Source organism: Myotis myotis, unplaced genomic scaffold (genome assembly GCF_014108235.1).
Source record: "Myotis myotis isolate mMyoMyo1 unplaced genomic scaffold, mMyoMyo1.p scaffold_m19_p_3, whole genome shotgun sequence".
Classification (NCBI taxonomy): domain Eukaryota; kingdom Metazoa; phylum Chordata; class Mammalia; order Chiroptera; family Vespertilionidae; genus Myotis; species Myotis myotis.
Window position 1 is genome coordinate 51,324,088 of NW_023416335.1, and position 13,064 is coordinate 51,337,151.

Below are 13,064 nucleotides of genomic sequence, written 5' to 3' on the forward strand. Positions count from 1 at the left end.
ATTGTTGTTTTGATTTGCATCTCTCGGATGATTAGTGACTTTGAGCATGTTTTCATATGTCTCTTGGCTTTCTGAATGTCCTCTTTTGAAAGGTGTCTATTTAGGTCCTTTGCCCATTTTTTTTTTTTTTTTTTGTCAGATATATTTTTTTTTATTTTATTTTATTTTATTTTATTTTTTTTATTATTAGTTAAGGTATTACAAATGTGTCCTCATCCCCCCCATTAACCCCCAACCTCCCCCCCACACACACTCATGCTCCCATCCCCCTGTTGTCCATGTCCATTGGTATGGCTTATATACATGTATACAAGTCCTTCGGTTGATCTCTTCCCCTTACCCCCGCCCTCCCCTACTTTCCTTCTGGGGATTGATAGCCTGATTGCTGTTTCTCAGTCTTTGAGTCTGTCCCTTTTCATCAGTCTATGTTGTTCTCTATAATCCACAAATGAGTGAGATCATGTGGTATTTATCTTTCTCTGACTGGCTTATTTCACTTAGCATAATGCTCTCCAGTTCCATATTCCTAGATAAATACAACCTTCCAAAACTTAACCAGGAAGAATCTAAAAATCTCAATAGGCCAATAACTATGGAGGAAATCGAAGCAGTAATCAAAAAGCTTCCAGCAAACAAAAGCCCGGGGCCAGATGGCTTCACAGGGGAGTTTTACCAAACATTTAAGGAAGACCTAAAACCTATCCTCCTCAGACTATGTCAAAAGATCCAAGAGGAAGGAGCACTTCCCAGCTCATTCTATGAAGCCAACATCACCCTAATACCAAAACCAGATAAAGACAATACAATGAAAGAGAATTACAGGCCAATATCCCTCATGAACATAGATGCCAAAATCCTCAACAAAATCCTAGCAAATCGGATCCAGCAGTATATCAAAAAGATCATACACCATGACCAAGTAGGATTTATCCCAGGGATGCAAGGATGGTACAATATCCACAAATCAATAAATGTGATACATCACATAAACAAATTGAGAGAGAAAAACCACATAGTCATATCAATTGATGCGGAAAAAGCATTTGACAAAATCCAACACCCTTTCTTGATAAAAACTCTCAGCAAGATAGGAATTGAGGGATCATACCTCAACATAATAAAAGCCATATATGACAAACCCACAGCCAACATCATAATCAATGGGCAAAAACTAAAACCATTCCCCCTAAAAACAGGAACAAGACAGGGATGCCCCCTCTCACCACTCCTGTTCAACATAGTACTGGAAGTACTAGCCATTGCGATCAGACACGAAGAAGAAATAAAAGGCATCCAGATTGGAAAAGAAGAAGTAAAACTGTCCTTATTTGCAGATGACATGATACTGTACATACAGAACCCTAAAGACTCCATCAAAAAATTATTAGACTTAATAAATGAATTCGGCAATGTAGCAGGATACAAAATTAATGCTAAGAAATCCATGGCATTTCTTTACACCAATAGTGAACTTACAGAAAGTGAAACTACAGAAGCAATCCCATTTACCATTGCACCAAAAAAATTAAAATACCTAGGAATAAACTTAACTAAGGAGGTAAAAGACTTATATGCTGAAAACTACAGGACACTGAAAAAAGAGATAGAGGAAGACATAAACAGATGGAAGAATATACCGTGTTCATGGATTGGTAGAATCAACATCATCAAAATGTCCATACTACCCAAAGCAATTTATAGATTCAATGCAATCCCCATTAAATTACCAACAGCATATTTCACAGATCTAGAACGAACGTTCCAAAAATTCATCTGGAATAAAAAAAGACCCCGAATAGCTGCAACAATCCTCAGAAAGAACAAAGTAGGTGGGATCTCAATACCAGATATCAAACTGTATTACAAAGCCACTGTTCTTAAAACAGCTTGGTACTGGCACAAGAACAGACATATAGATCAATGGAATAGAATAGAGACCCCAGAAATCAACCCAAACCACTATGCCCAATTAATATTCGACAAAGGAGGCAAGAACATACAATGGAGTCAAGACAGTCTTTTCAATAAATGGTGTTGGGAAAATTGGACAGATACATGCAAAAGGATGAAACTAGATCACCAACTCACACCATACACAAAAATAAACTCAAAATGGATAAAAGACTTAAACGTAAGACGGGAAACCATAAAAATACTAGAGGAATCCACAGGCAGCGAAATCGCAAACATATGCCGAAGAAATTTCTTCTATGATAATGCTCCTAGGGCAATGGAAACTAAAGAGAAAATAAACAAATGGGACTACATCAAAATAAAAAGCTTTTGCACGGCAAAGGAAACCATCAACAAAACAACAAGAAGACCACTACATGGGAGAACATATTTGCCAATGATACCACCGATAAGGGTTTAATTTCCAACATTTACAGGGATCTCATGAAACTTAACAAAAGGAAGATAAACAATCCTTTGCCCATTTTTTGATTGGATTGTTTATCTTCCTTTTGTTAAGTTGTATGAGTTCCCTATAAATTTTGGAGATTAGGCCCTTATCGGATATGACATTGGCAAATATGTTTTCCAAAACAGTGGGTTTTCTCGTTGTTTTGTTGATGGTTTCTTTTGCTGTGCAGAAGCTTTTTATTTTGATGTAGTCCCATTTGTTCATTTTCTCTTTCGTTTCAAGTGCCCTAGGAGCTGTATCAGTGAAGAAATTGCTGCGGCATATGTCTGAGATTTTGTTGCCTTTGGATTCTTCTAGAATTTTTATGGTTTCCTGTCGTACATTTAAGTCCTTTATCCATTTTGAGTTTATTTTTGTGTATGGTGTAAGTTGGTGGTCTAGTTTCATTTTCTTGCATATATCTGTCCAATTTTCCCAACACCATTTATTGAAGAGACTATCTTGGCTCCATTGTATGTTCTTGCCTCCTTTGTCAAATATTAATTGAGCATATTGGTTCGGGCCGATTTCTGGGCTCTCTATTCTATTCCATTGATCTATATGCCTATTCTTGTGCCAGTACCAGGCAGTTTTGAGAACAGTGGCTTTGTAATACATCTTGATATCTGGTATTGAGATCCCACCTACTTTGGTCTTTTTCAGGATTGCTGCAGCTATTCGGGGTCTTTTTTTATTCTAGATGAATTTTTGGAGAGTTCGTTCTAGATCTCTGAAGTATGCCGTTGGTATTTTAATGGGAAGTGCGTTGAATTTATAGATTGCTTTGGGTAGTATGGACATTTTAATGATGTTGATTCTACCAATCCATGAACACGGTATGTTCTTCCATCTGTTTATGTCTTCCTCTATATCTTTTTTCAACGTCCTGTAGTTTTCTGAGTAGAGGTCTTTTACCTCTTTAGTTAAGTTTATTCCTAGGTAGCTTAATTTTTTTGGTGCGATGGTAAACGGGATTGTTTTTATAATCTCTCTTTCTGAAAGTTCACTATTGGTGTATAGAAATGCCTCGGATTTCTTGGGGTTAATTTTGTATCCTGCTACATTGCCAAATTCATGTATTAAGTCCAGTAGCTTTTTGATGGAGTCTCTAGGGTTTTGTATGTATAATATCATGTCGTCTGCAAATAAGGACAGTTTTACTTCCTCTTTTCCAATTTGGATGCCTTTTATTTCTTCTTCTTGCCGAATTGCAATGGCTAACACTTCCAGTACTATGTTGAACAGGAGTGGTGAGAGGGGGCATCCCTGTCTTGTTCCTGTTCTTAGGGGAAATGGTGTTAGTTTTTGTCCATTGAGTATGATGTTGGCTGTGGGCCTGTCATATATGGCTTTTATTATGTTGAGGTATGATCCTTCTACTCCCACTTTGATGAGAGCTTTTATCAAAAATGGGTGTTGAATTTTGTCAAATGCTTTTTCTGCATCAATTGATATGACCATGTGGTTTTTTTCTTTCAATTTGTTTATGTGATGTATCACGTTTATTGATTTGCGGATATTGTACCATCCTTGCATCCCTGGGATAAATCCTACTTGGTCATGGTGTATGATTTTTCTGATGTACTGCTGGATCCGATTTGCTAAGATTTTGTTGAGGATTTTGGCATCTATGTTCATGAGGGATATTGGCCTGTAATTCTCTTTCATTGTGTTGTCTTTACCTGGTTTTGGTATTAGGGTGATGCTGGCTTCATAGAATGAGCTTGGAAGTGTTCCTTCCTCTTGAATTTTTTGTAGTAGTCTGAGGAGGATAGGTTTTAGTTCTTCCTTGAATGTTTGGTAAAACTCCCCTGTGAAGCCGTCTGGTCCTGGGCTTTTGTTTGCTGGAAGCTTTTTGATGACTGCTTCAATTTCTTCCATAGTTATTGGCCTGTTGAGATTTTTAGATTCTTCCTGATTGAGTTTTGGAATGTTGTATTTTTCTAGGAATTTGTCCATTTCCTCCAGGTTGTCTAATTTGTTGGAGTAGAGCTGTCCGTAGTATTTTTTAACAATCATTTGTATTTCTGTGGGGTCTGTTGTTATTTCGCCTCTATCGTTTCTGATTTTGTTTATTTGGGTCCTCTCTCTTTGCTTCTTGGTGAGTCTGGCTAGAGGTTTGTCAATCTTGTTTATCCTTTCAAAGAACCAGCTCTTGGTTTCATTGATTTTCTGTATTGTTTTTTTGGTCTCTATGTCATTTATTTCTGCTCTAATCTTTATTATCTCCTTCTCGAAGGCTTACTTTTGAAAACATTAAAATGTTATACATTGAAACTAGATAAAAATTTGTAAAAATTAATACTTCTGTGGCAGTTTCCAGATAATTATAGAGAATTGAAGGATATTTTCTCAATCCCTTGCTTCCTTTAAGCCTGGGGTTTGTTTTTAAGTTTCTGTTACTAATTTAACAGTTGTGAAGTCCTGTACACCCATGATCTTTATACAGACAGAAGTAAAATAAAGGCTCAGGTCTTTTTTCCAATGCTTGACCTATCAAAGACCAGCAATAAGTGTCAAAAATTAGTTCACATTATTCTAATCTACTCTTTGTTTAATTAATTGTTTTTGCATTGAATACATTTATATCCCTTAGTCAGCATTAAAATAGAAAACTTTACCTCCCCTTTAACATCTTAAGATATAAAATTGGCCCACCCTTTTACATCTTAATTAAAAATTTTGTAGATTTTGAAAAATGCATTAAGTGCTATAGGTGGAAGAAGAGGGAGCCCATATGGATTTTTTTAAAAAAATGTATTGTTTACACTAATACAGATGTCTCAATTATTCCCCACCTTTGCCCACTTCCACCCAGCCCTGGCCACCACCACCCCTTCCCTCTGCCCATTACCACACTGTTGTCTGTGTCTATGGGTTCTGCATATATGTTCTTTGGCTAATCCTTTCACTTCTTTCATCCAGTCCCCCTCTCTCCTCCCCTCTGACAGCTGCCAGTCTGTTCCATGTATGCATGCCTCTGTTTCTATTTTGTTGATTAGTTTATTTTGTTCATTAGATTCCACATATAAGTGAGGCCATTTGTCTTTCTCTGACTGGTTTATTTCACTCTGCATAATACTCTCCAGGTCTAAACATGTTGTCTCAAAAGACAAGAGTTCTTTCTTTTTTTCACATCTGCCCATGTGTATTTCTAAAACATAAGTGATTAAGTCATTTTTTCTAGGGGAACTATATGGCCATGTTACAAATAAACTACAAAGTCACATGTTTACTGTCCTTGCTTGTTCAAGAATGTAGGTTTCTGAACTAATGTTTCATGCAATGTACTAAGCTACTACTGTATTATTTGCATTAGTATAACTACATTACATGTCTTAGTATCACAATTATGTCCATGTTTTTAATAGAATGTATTTGTATCTTTGTCATCCTGCATGTTTTCAGAATCTAAATACATTTAGGAGGCATTGGTGTCTCCTCCCTGTCATTTTTCTGTGATTAATTCCTATCTCTCCTATAGAAGCTATGATTTCTCTCACACATGCTTCCTTTATTATTTTCTGACATGCATTTCATTTTATCTGTCTACAGTGCACTAAAAGCCTTTTTTTTTTTTTTATCTGTTATGGTGATAAAAATAGTTTAACTCAATATTATCTCCATTTAACAAGCACATAAGCATATGTAGGCACTATCAGTTCCACCAAAGTACATTTATAACAGATAGCTTCTATTTCACCCAAGTGTCCTTTAAACCTAGAATAAATACCTTAATATGTGTTTAATATTTTAAGAGAGGGGCTTAGATAATATTCAAATGTCTAGAAAATATCTATATATAAAGAGCCAAGGTCCGTAACGTCCAAAATGACTGAAGGGAAGACCAAATGCCAGCCTGCGCGTGCGGAAGGCTTGGGTGGGTGGTAACTGGTGAGCAGGGTGAACTGCTGACCTCTCAGAGAGAGAGGCGTGGCTGCTGGTGAGGCCCAGAGAGAGAAGCAGGGTCTGAGGTCACAGCCTCCGTAACAGCTGGTGATCATCCCTTGCTGCTCTGATCAGGCCCTGAGACGCTGACAGGCATAGAAACCAACCAATCAGAACCAAATCTGGATGCAGTGCCAGGAGCCAATGGCTGCTTAGGAGGCAGAGCTTTTGATGCTGACTGACATAGAAACTGACCAATCAGAACCTAATCTAGGTGAACTGCAAAGGCAGAACCTAAGGTGGGGGCTGAGGAGGGGTTTTAAGGTCAACAGCTGTTTGGTGTAAGGTGTAAGAAAGCGCTTCAATTTCTTAATGACCGGTTTGGCAGTGTAGTGCATATGGCTGGCTATCAGTCCAGATATAGGGATTATGTATTTTTGTCTGCCAAGAGCATCTCCTTCTGCTGATAAAGCCCCCCCCCCCCCATTTAAGCAATCCTATCCTATATAATCTATCTATACTACTAAAAGGGTGATATGCTAATTAGACCAGGTTGACTGGCTATCTTCTGGACATCTGACTTCCTTCCAGACAAAGCTTTGATGGTGAGGGCCGAGGCAGAGGCAGTTAAGGGTGACCAGGCAGTCAGGGGAGGGCGGTTGGGGGCAACCAGGCCGGCAGGGGAGGGCAGTTGGGGGAGAGATCAGGCTAGCAGGGGAGAGCAGTTAGGGAAGATCAGGCAGGCAGGCAGAGGCAGTTAGCGGTGATCATGCAGGCAGGCAGAGAGGTTGGGGTGATCAGGCAGGCAGGCAGAGGCAGTTAGGAGCCAGTGGTCCCAGATTGTGAGAGGGATGTCTGACTGCCGGTTTAGGCCTGATCCCAGGGAACGGGCCTAAACTGGCAGTTGGACATCCCCTAAGGGGTCCCCGGTTGGAGAGGGTGCAGGCTGGGCTGAGGGAACTCCCCCACCCCCGTGCATGAATTTTGTGCACTGGTCTACTAGTTACTAGATAAAAGTCAAATGAACATTGCTAATGGTTCCATCTATGTTTAAGTCTATTTTAAACACAAAATCTCCATAAAGAAAGAATAGTTTCTCCATTTATTTTTTTTCAGTCCCAGAAAAATAAATATTTCACAGGAAAATAAAAATGAAATTGATACATTATTCTCTGTCTGACCTATGGTTATTTTCTTACTATCTTTCTATTTCAAAGAATATATCACAGAAGTATTGAATTGGAAGTATTGTTTGACTTAACCCATGAGGAAACAAAAACAACATATGAGTAAAAATTGAACTCAGTATTTACTCAAAGTAAGACTAAAAGATGTATTTATATAATAGTTATTTTTTTCTCAAAACAAGTAAAATTAAAGATATAAAATTAAAGGTAAAATAGCCCTTTTTATAAAAGATAAACAAGTAAGATTTCATATTAGGCCATATATCAATTTTCACATTGAAATTGATATATCATTCAAATAACTAATAAATATTCATTGGGTTTCCTCACTGTGTCTAGCACCATGGGAAGCTAAAATATGCTAAAATATAATTTCTGAAGTCACCTTCTAATAGTATTTTATATCTTGTAATTTTACCATTAAATTATTTAATGCAATCCCATCTGCCCAATACAATGGATGCATGTACTCAAATTAATTAAATATTATTATGACATATTTATTGGCAATAATCAAATCTTTGATATTACGTAAAGAAAAATATTTCTAAAAGCAAAGTTACACTATGTAGCACAGTTGGAAATTTGGTTTCAGTTAATTGTGTGGTTCACAAAATAGTTTTAATTTGTCCCATTGGGACTCAGTGATTCAAGACCATACATTCTTGATGGACACAAAGCATAAAGCCATGTCACTTGTATGTTGTTTTCTCTGGCAACCCCTTTGTCTTGGTTTAACCTTGATTTGTTAAAATCAGACCATAGTTATGCTGATTTGAAATTGGCATTTACAAATTAAATAAGATTGTGGTGAAAATAAATTACAATAGAAAAATAGTCTATTCTTTTTCACAGTTTGATATTATTCAGATAAAAATTCATTTTATTAGGTGGTAATATTTAAAAATATTATTTTAATAAAATAGATGATGGGCTCTTTTGCAATCATGTATTCATGATGTTTTTTGTATTTCCACTAATTCATAAAATGAGAAAATAAATTCTAATTTCAAGTAAAATATGTATTTTCTATAATATATGTAGCATCTATTTAGGTTTTTAAATTACTATAAGATGTTTATATTTAGGTTTCTGTTCACAATTTCTAAAAAATAAAGGTCTCATCCCATACTATATAAAACATTCTATATTTTATGATATTTTCAACTAAAGATCTAGAAGGACTATAAATATATAATTATAGTGCTATCCCTTGTGTGAAATAAATAAGTGGGGATCAAAATGATTATTTCTATTCCACAGCTAACAGAGACATAAATGTAATCAATTATTTGGGAATGCACAATCATAGGAAGATTAGTATATAATACCATCCTATCATTTTTCACATCAATGCTTGTTTTTAATACATCCTACATAAAATAGTTTTAATACTGTACATCATATCAAGGACACTTCACTCTGTCTACACATTACACTTTAGCTTTGATGCTATATATAAATATCTTTTTCTTTCTACTATTTTCAGTATAAATCAGTGATATTATTTCCACCAATTGAATATGAACTGACCACTTGATAAAGGCAACTGATAAGTCAACTTAATAAGATTAATTTAAGAATTAGTTAGCAAGTATTTTCTAATGGGTCACATAGCTAATAATACAATTAGTTTTTGTTGTTGTTGACAGCATTTTAAAGGGCTTAAGCTCAAATACATAAGTGATTTAAACTAAAATATTTAAATATATACTCTGAAAATCTAAATAAGTAGTGTCAAGGCTAATTTAATTTCCTGTTACATAAAACTTCTGATATAAGTAAGCTTTGGGACCACAATGGTTTTCTCTTTTAACCTCTCCAGGAATAAAATAAGGGTCAAGCTTCCAAAAGAGCCAATGAATGCTATTTATGAAAAGTAGTAATACCTTACAGGAAGAAGGAAGGATTATCATAATAATAAAAGGACAGAGGTGTCATGACCAAAATGACCAAACGACCGGTCACCATGAAGTGGCATTGACCACCTCTCGGTCACTCCCCCAAGCCCGCAGGCTCCCATGGCTGGTTGGCCAACGTGGAACCGTGGGGAACCGGGCTGGGTGGCAGTGGAGCGGGACTGGGGACTGGGAACTGGCGAGTAGGCGCAAGGCAAACCTCCTGATCCTCCCCATCCCCAGGCAGCAGGCTCCAAGTGATCCTCAGTTTCTTCTAAGAGGAACGTGGCACCTCCACTGAGCAGCCTCCTGAAATATGGACTCACCGCTGTGAGAGGCTCTAGGATGGAGACTTCAACAAGGACTTCAGAGCCTGCCCTGCAGCGACCCTCAGCCTTCACTGCTGGTAGGTGGATGGAAAGCATCAGCTTTAAAGCACAAGCACCTTCCTATGGAAAAACTGCCACCTCCCTACTCCACAGCTGCTTCCCTGTCTTCAAGACACTGTGCATGCTCCTCCCTGTGGGATTGGTGGGGCCAGAGCCTGAATTGAGAGGTTCCACAACTGGGGGGATGAGGGAGAGGCTGAGCCAAGCGGCTGGGCCAGTGCAGGGATGGAGGGAGGGAGGGCGGGGCAGGAGCAAGGGGGCAGCCCTGGTTCCCTGCACCTCCTCACACAGGCATAGCCTTTCCTGGTGTTATGATAAAAGGAGTTTTTTTCTAACTCTGTCCGGGTAAAGGAAACAAGTGTCTGTTGACTTCTGACCTTACTCTCGCAGCCCCCAGTTAATCCCTCTGGATGCATCATATCCAACCTCCAAAGGATCCGAGGAGCAGGTTCATCCTTCGTTCTATAGTTAAAGAAACTGACCAATAAACACAGGTGTCTCATGCCTCAGTGTCAACTCCCACGGAAATCTCCAAGTAATAACTCAGATTGTTTATCTAAGGGTATGTTTTCTTCTGTTTTTGTGTTTAATTCAACCCCAGGAATCAAATAATACAATAAAGAATAAAATGAGTTCAGAGGCTCAGCATTGTATTCCCAGGGCCTTTGGTCCCACACAAACCGCAGAGCTCAGTTATCCTGAGATGAAAGGAAAGGAAAGAGAAACGTGAAAGGTTTCCCAGCTCAGTCACAGAGACACATCATAGCCACATACCAAGGACACGGCATTAACTTAGGGGTGGAAAGGACACAAAAGGAATAGAAGATGGAGCCATTTCGTTCAGATTCAAACCAAGTTAATGAGGCAGAAGAAACACGGGACGCCATGGGAGAATAAGGTGAAACGGTCCGGTAGGGAGTGTCACAGACCTTGCAGGGACAGCACCTGGGGCTCTGGACATGACGGGAGGGGGAGGGGCTGGGTGAGAGGAAGTGCCTGGAAAAGCCTGGGAGGAGGAACAAGAGGGTGATATGCAGAAGGTGGGCCCCACAGGGTGGTGACAGGGGGCAAGCCTGCAGGAGGTGGCCAAGTGCCCCTACCTCTGCTGAGGGGCACATGCATCTGTCCTGGGAGCTGTGGCTGATGGAGGGGGAAGCTATGGCTCTATGTGGTTGAGTTGCCAATGAGAGCCTCTCTGCAACCACAGTACTTGGTGTTCTCAACACGGGCGGGAGCACAGGCTCATGCACACAACTTCACAAAAGAAAAGGCATCCTATTCCTAACTTATTCACAGACTTCTATTTCTGGTATCTATATTCCCAATGTGCCCACAAGTACATTTGGAAAAAGAAAAAGATTTGTACGTGATATGACTGCACCTTTAGAAAACCCAAGTGATCACAACCAGAGCACTTTTAACACCTAATGAGCCAAATACACTGATGAACAAAAATAGACCCAGAGACACAGACGCATGAATAGACTGTGGAACCTCAGGGGGAAGGCGGGGGAGCGTGGGTGGGTGGGAAGAGATCAATCAATGGCTTTGTGAAAATATATGCATCACCCCTGGGGTGGTGAGAGCCTGGGGGGGTGGTAGGCTGGCAAAGGTTAATGGGGGGAAAGGGAAGCTATGTAAACCTTTCAACAATAAAGATTTAATAAAAAGGGTAAAAAATAAAAGAAAATTAAAAAAGTAAAAGAAAAGAAAATAAAAGCCAAGAATAACTGCCCTGGCCAGGTGGCTCCATTGGTTGGAGCTTCGTCCTATACATTGAAAGGTTGTGGGTTTAAACATGGGTCGGGGTGTGTGCAGGAGGCCACTGAGCAAGTGGTGCCTGGAGGAGGGAGGCTTTTCAGACTTAAACACAGTCCAGGCCTTGCCAATGATCCAAGGCCCATCCTCTGCTGAGTGAGACTGGACCTCCCAGCTTCTTGTCGAGTCCCTGGTCTCTGAGTCATAGGGCTGTTTCCACATGTTCCCCAGAATGCATTGCTCAGTAACCATCTATACTAATAAAAGGGTAATATGCTAATTAGACCAGATGTCGCTCTGGACAAAGCCAGCGGGGGGCGGGGGCAAGGCAGAGGTGGTTAGGGGGATCAGGCTGGCAGGGGAGAGCAGTTAGGGGGGACCGGGCAGGCAGGCAGAGTGGTTAGGGGAGATCAGGCAGGCAGGCAGGCAGGTCAGTGGTTAGGAACCAGTGGTTCCAGATTGTGAGAGGGATGTCCGACTGCTGGTTTAGGCCCGATCCCACTTGGGCCTAAACCGACAGTTGGACATCCCCCAAGAAGTCCCAGATTGAGAGGGTGCAGGCGGAGCATAGGGACTCCCCCTTCCATGCATGAATTTCATGCACGAGGCCTCTAGTCATATATAAGCTACCTGTTGATAAAAAGAGAGAATTGATGGGTTTTTTTTGAAACCAAAGGACATATTAAGAACCAAAAAAAAAAAAAAAAAAATCCTAAGAGTGCATAGAACAGAAGTTTAACCCCAGCCAGGTGAATATCATTCTCCCACAAGTACACATGGGAAAAAAATTCTATTCACCATAATCAACTATTTTCAGATATATGCTCTGAATAGTTTAAATGTCACACTTGTCTTTGGAGTAGCCAGTATCTGCTTTCTTATGCCTAAAAGAACTTTCATCTAAACCCGAAACTAAGCACAAATTAAATTGTTAAAAATGTGACTTCTTTAACGTAGCCTTTTCATTTTGGTTAAGTAAGAAAAATAATTTTTTACTTAAAGGATGTGTTCTTTTTTTACCGGAGTGTAGTATTCCATTGTGTAGATGTACCACTGGTTTTAATCCACTCATCTGCTGATAGGCACTTAGGCTGCTTCCAAATCTTAGCTATGGTAAATTGTGCTGCTATGAACTTAGGGATGCATATATCCTTTCTGATTGGTGTTTCTAGTTTCTTGGGATATATTCCTAGAAGTGGGATCACTGGGTAAACTGGGAGTTCTAATTATAGATTTTTGAGAAAACTCCATACTAAAAAGGAATTCTTACCATTTGAAACATCATGGATGGAACTGGAGAGCATTACGCTAAGCAAAATAAGCCAATCAGAGAAAGATAAATATCACATGATCTCACTCATTTGTGAAATATAATGAAAAACATAAACTGGTCAACAGAAACAGATCCAGAGACAGAGAAGCATCAACCAGACCTTCAAATCTCAGAGGGAAGGTAGGGGAGGGTGGGGGTAAGGGGGAGAGATCAACCAAAGGACTTGTATGCATGCATATAAGCCTAACCAATGGACATAAGACACCA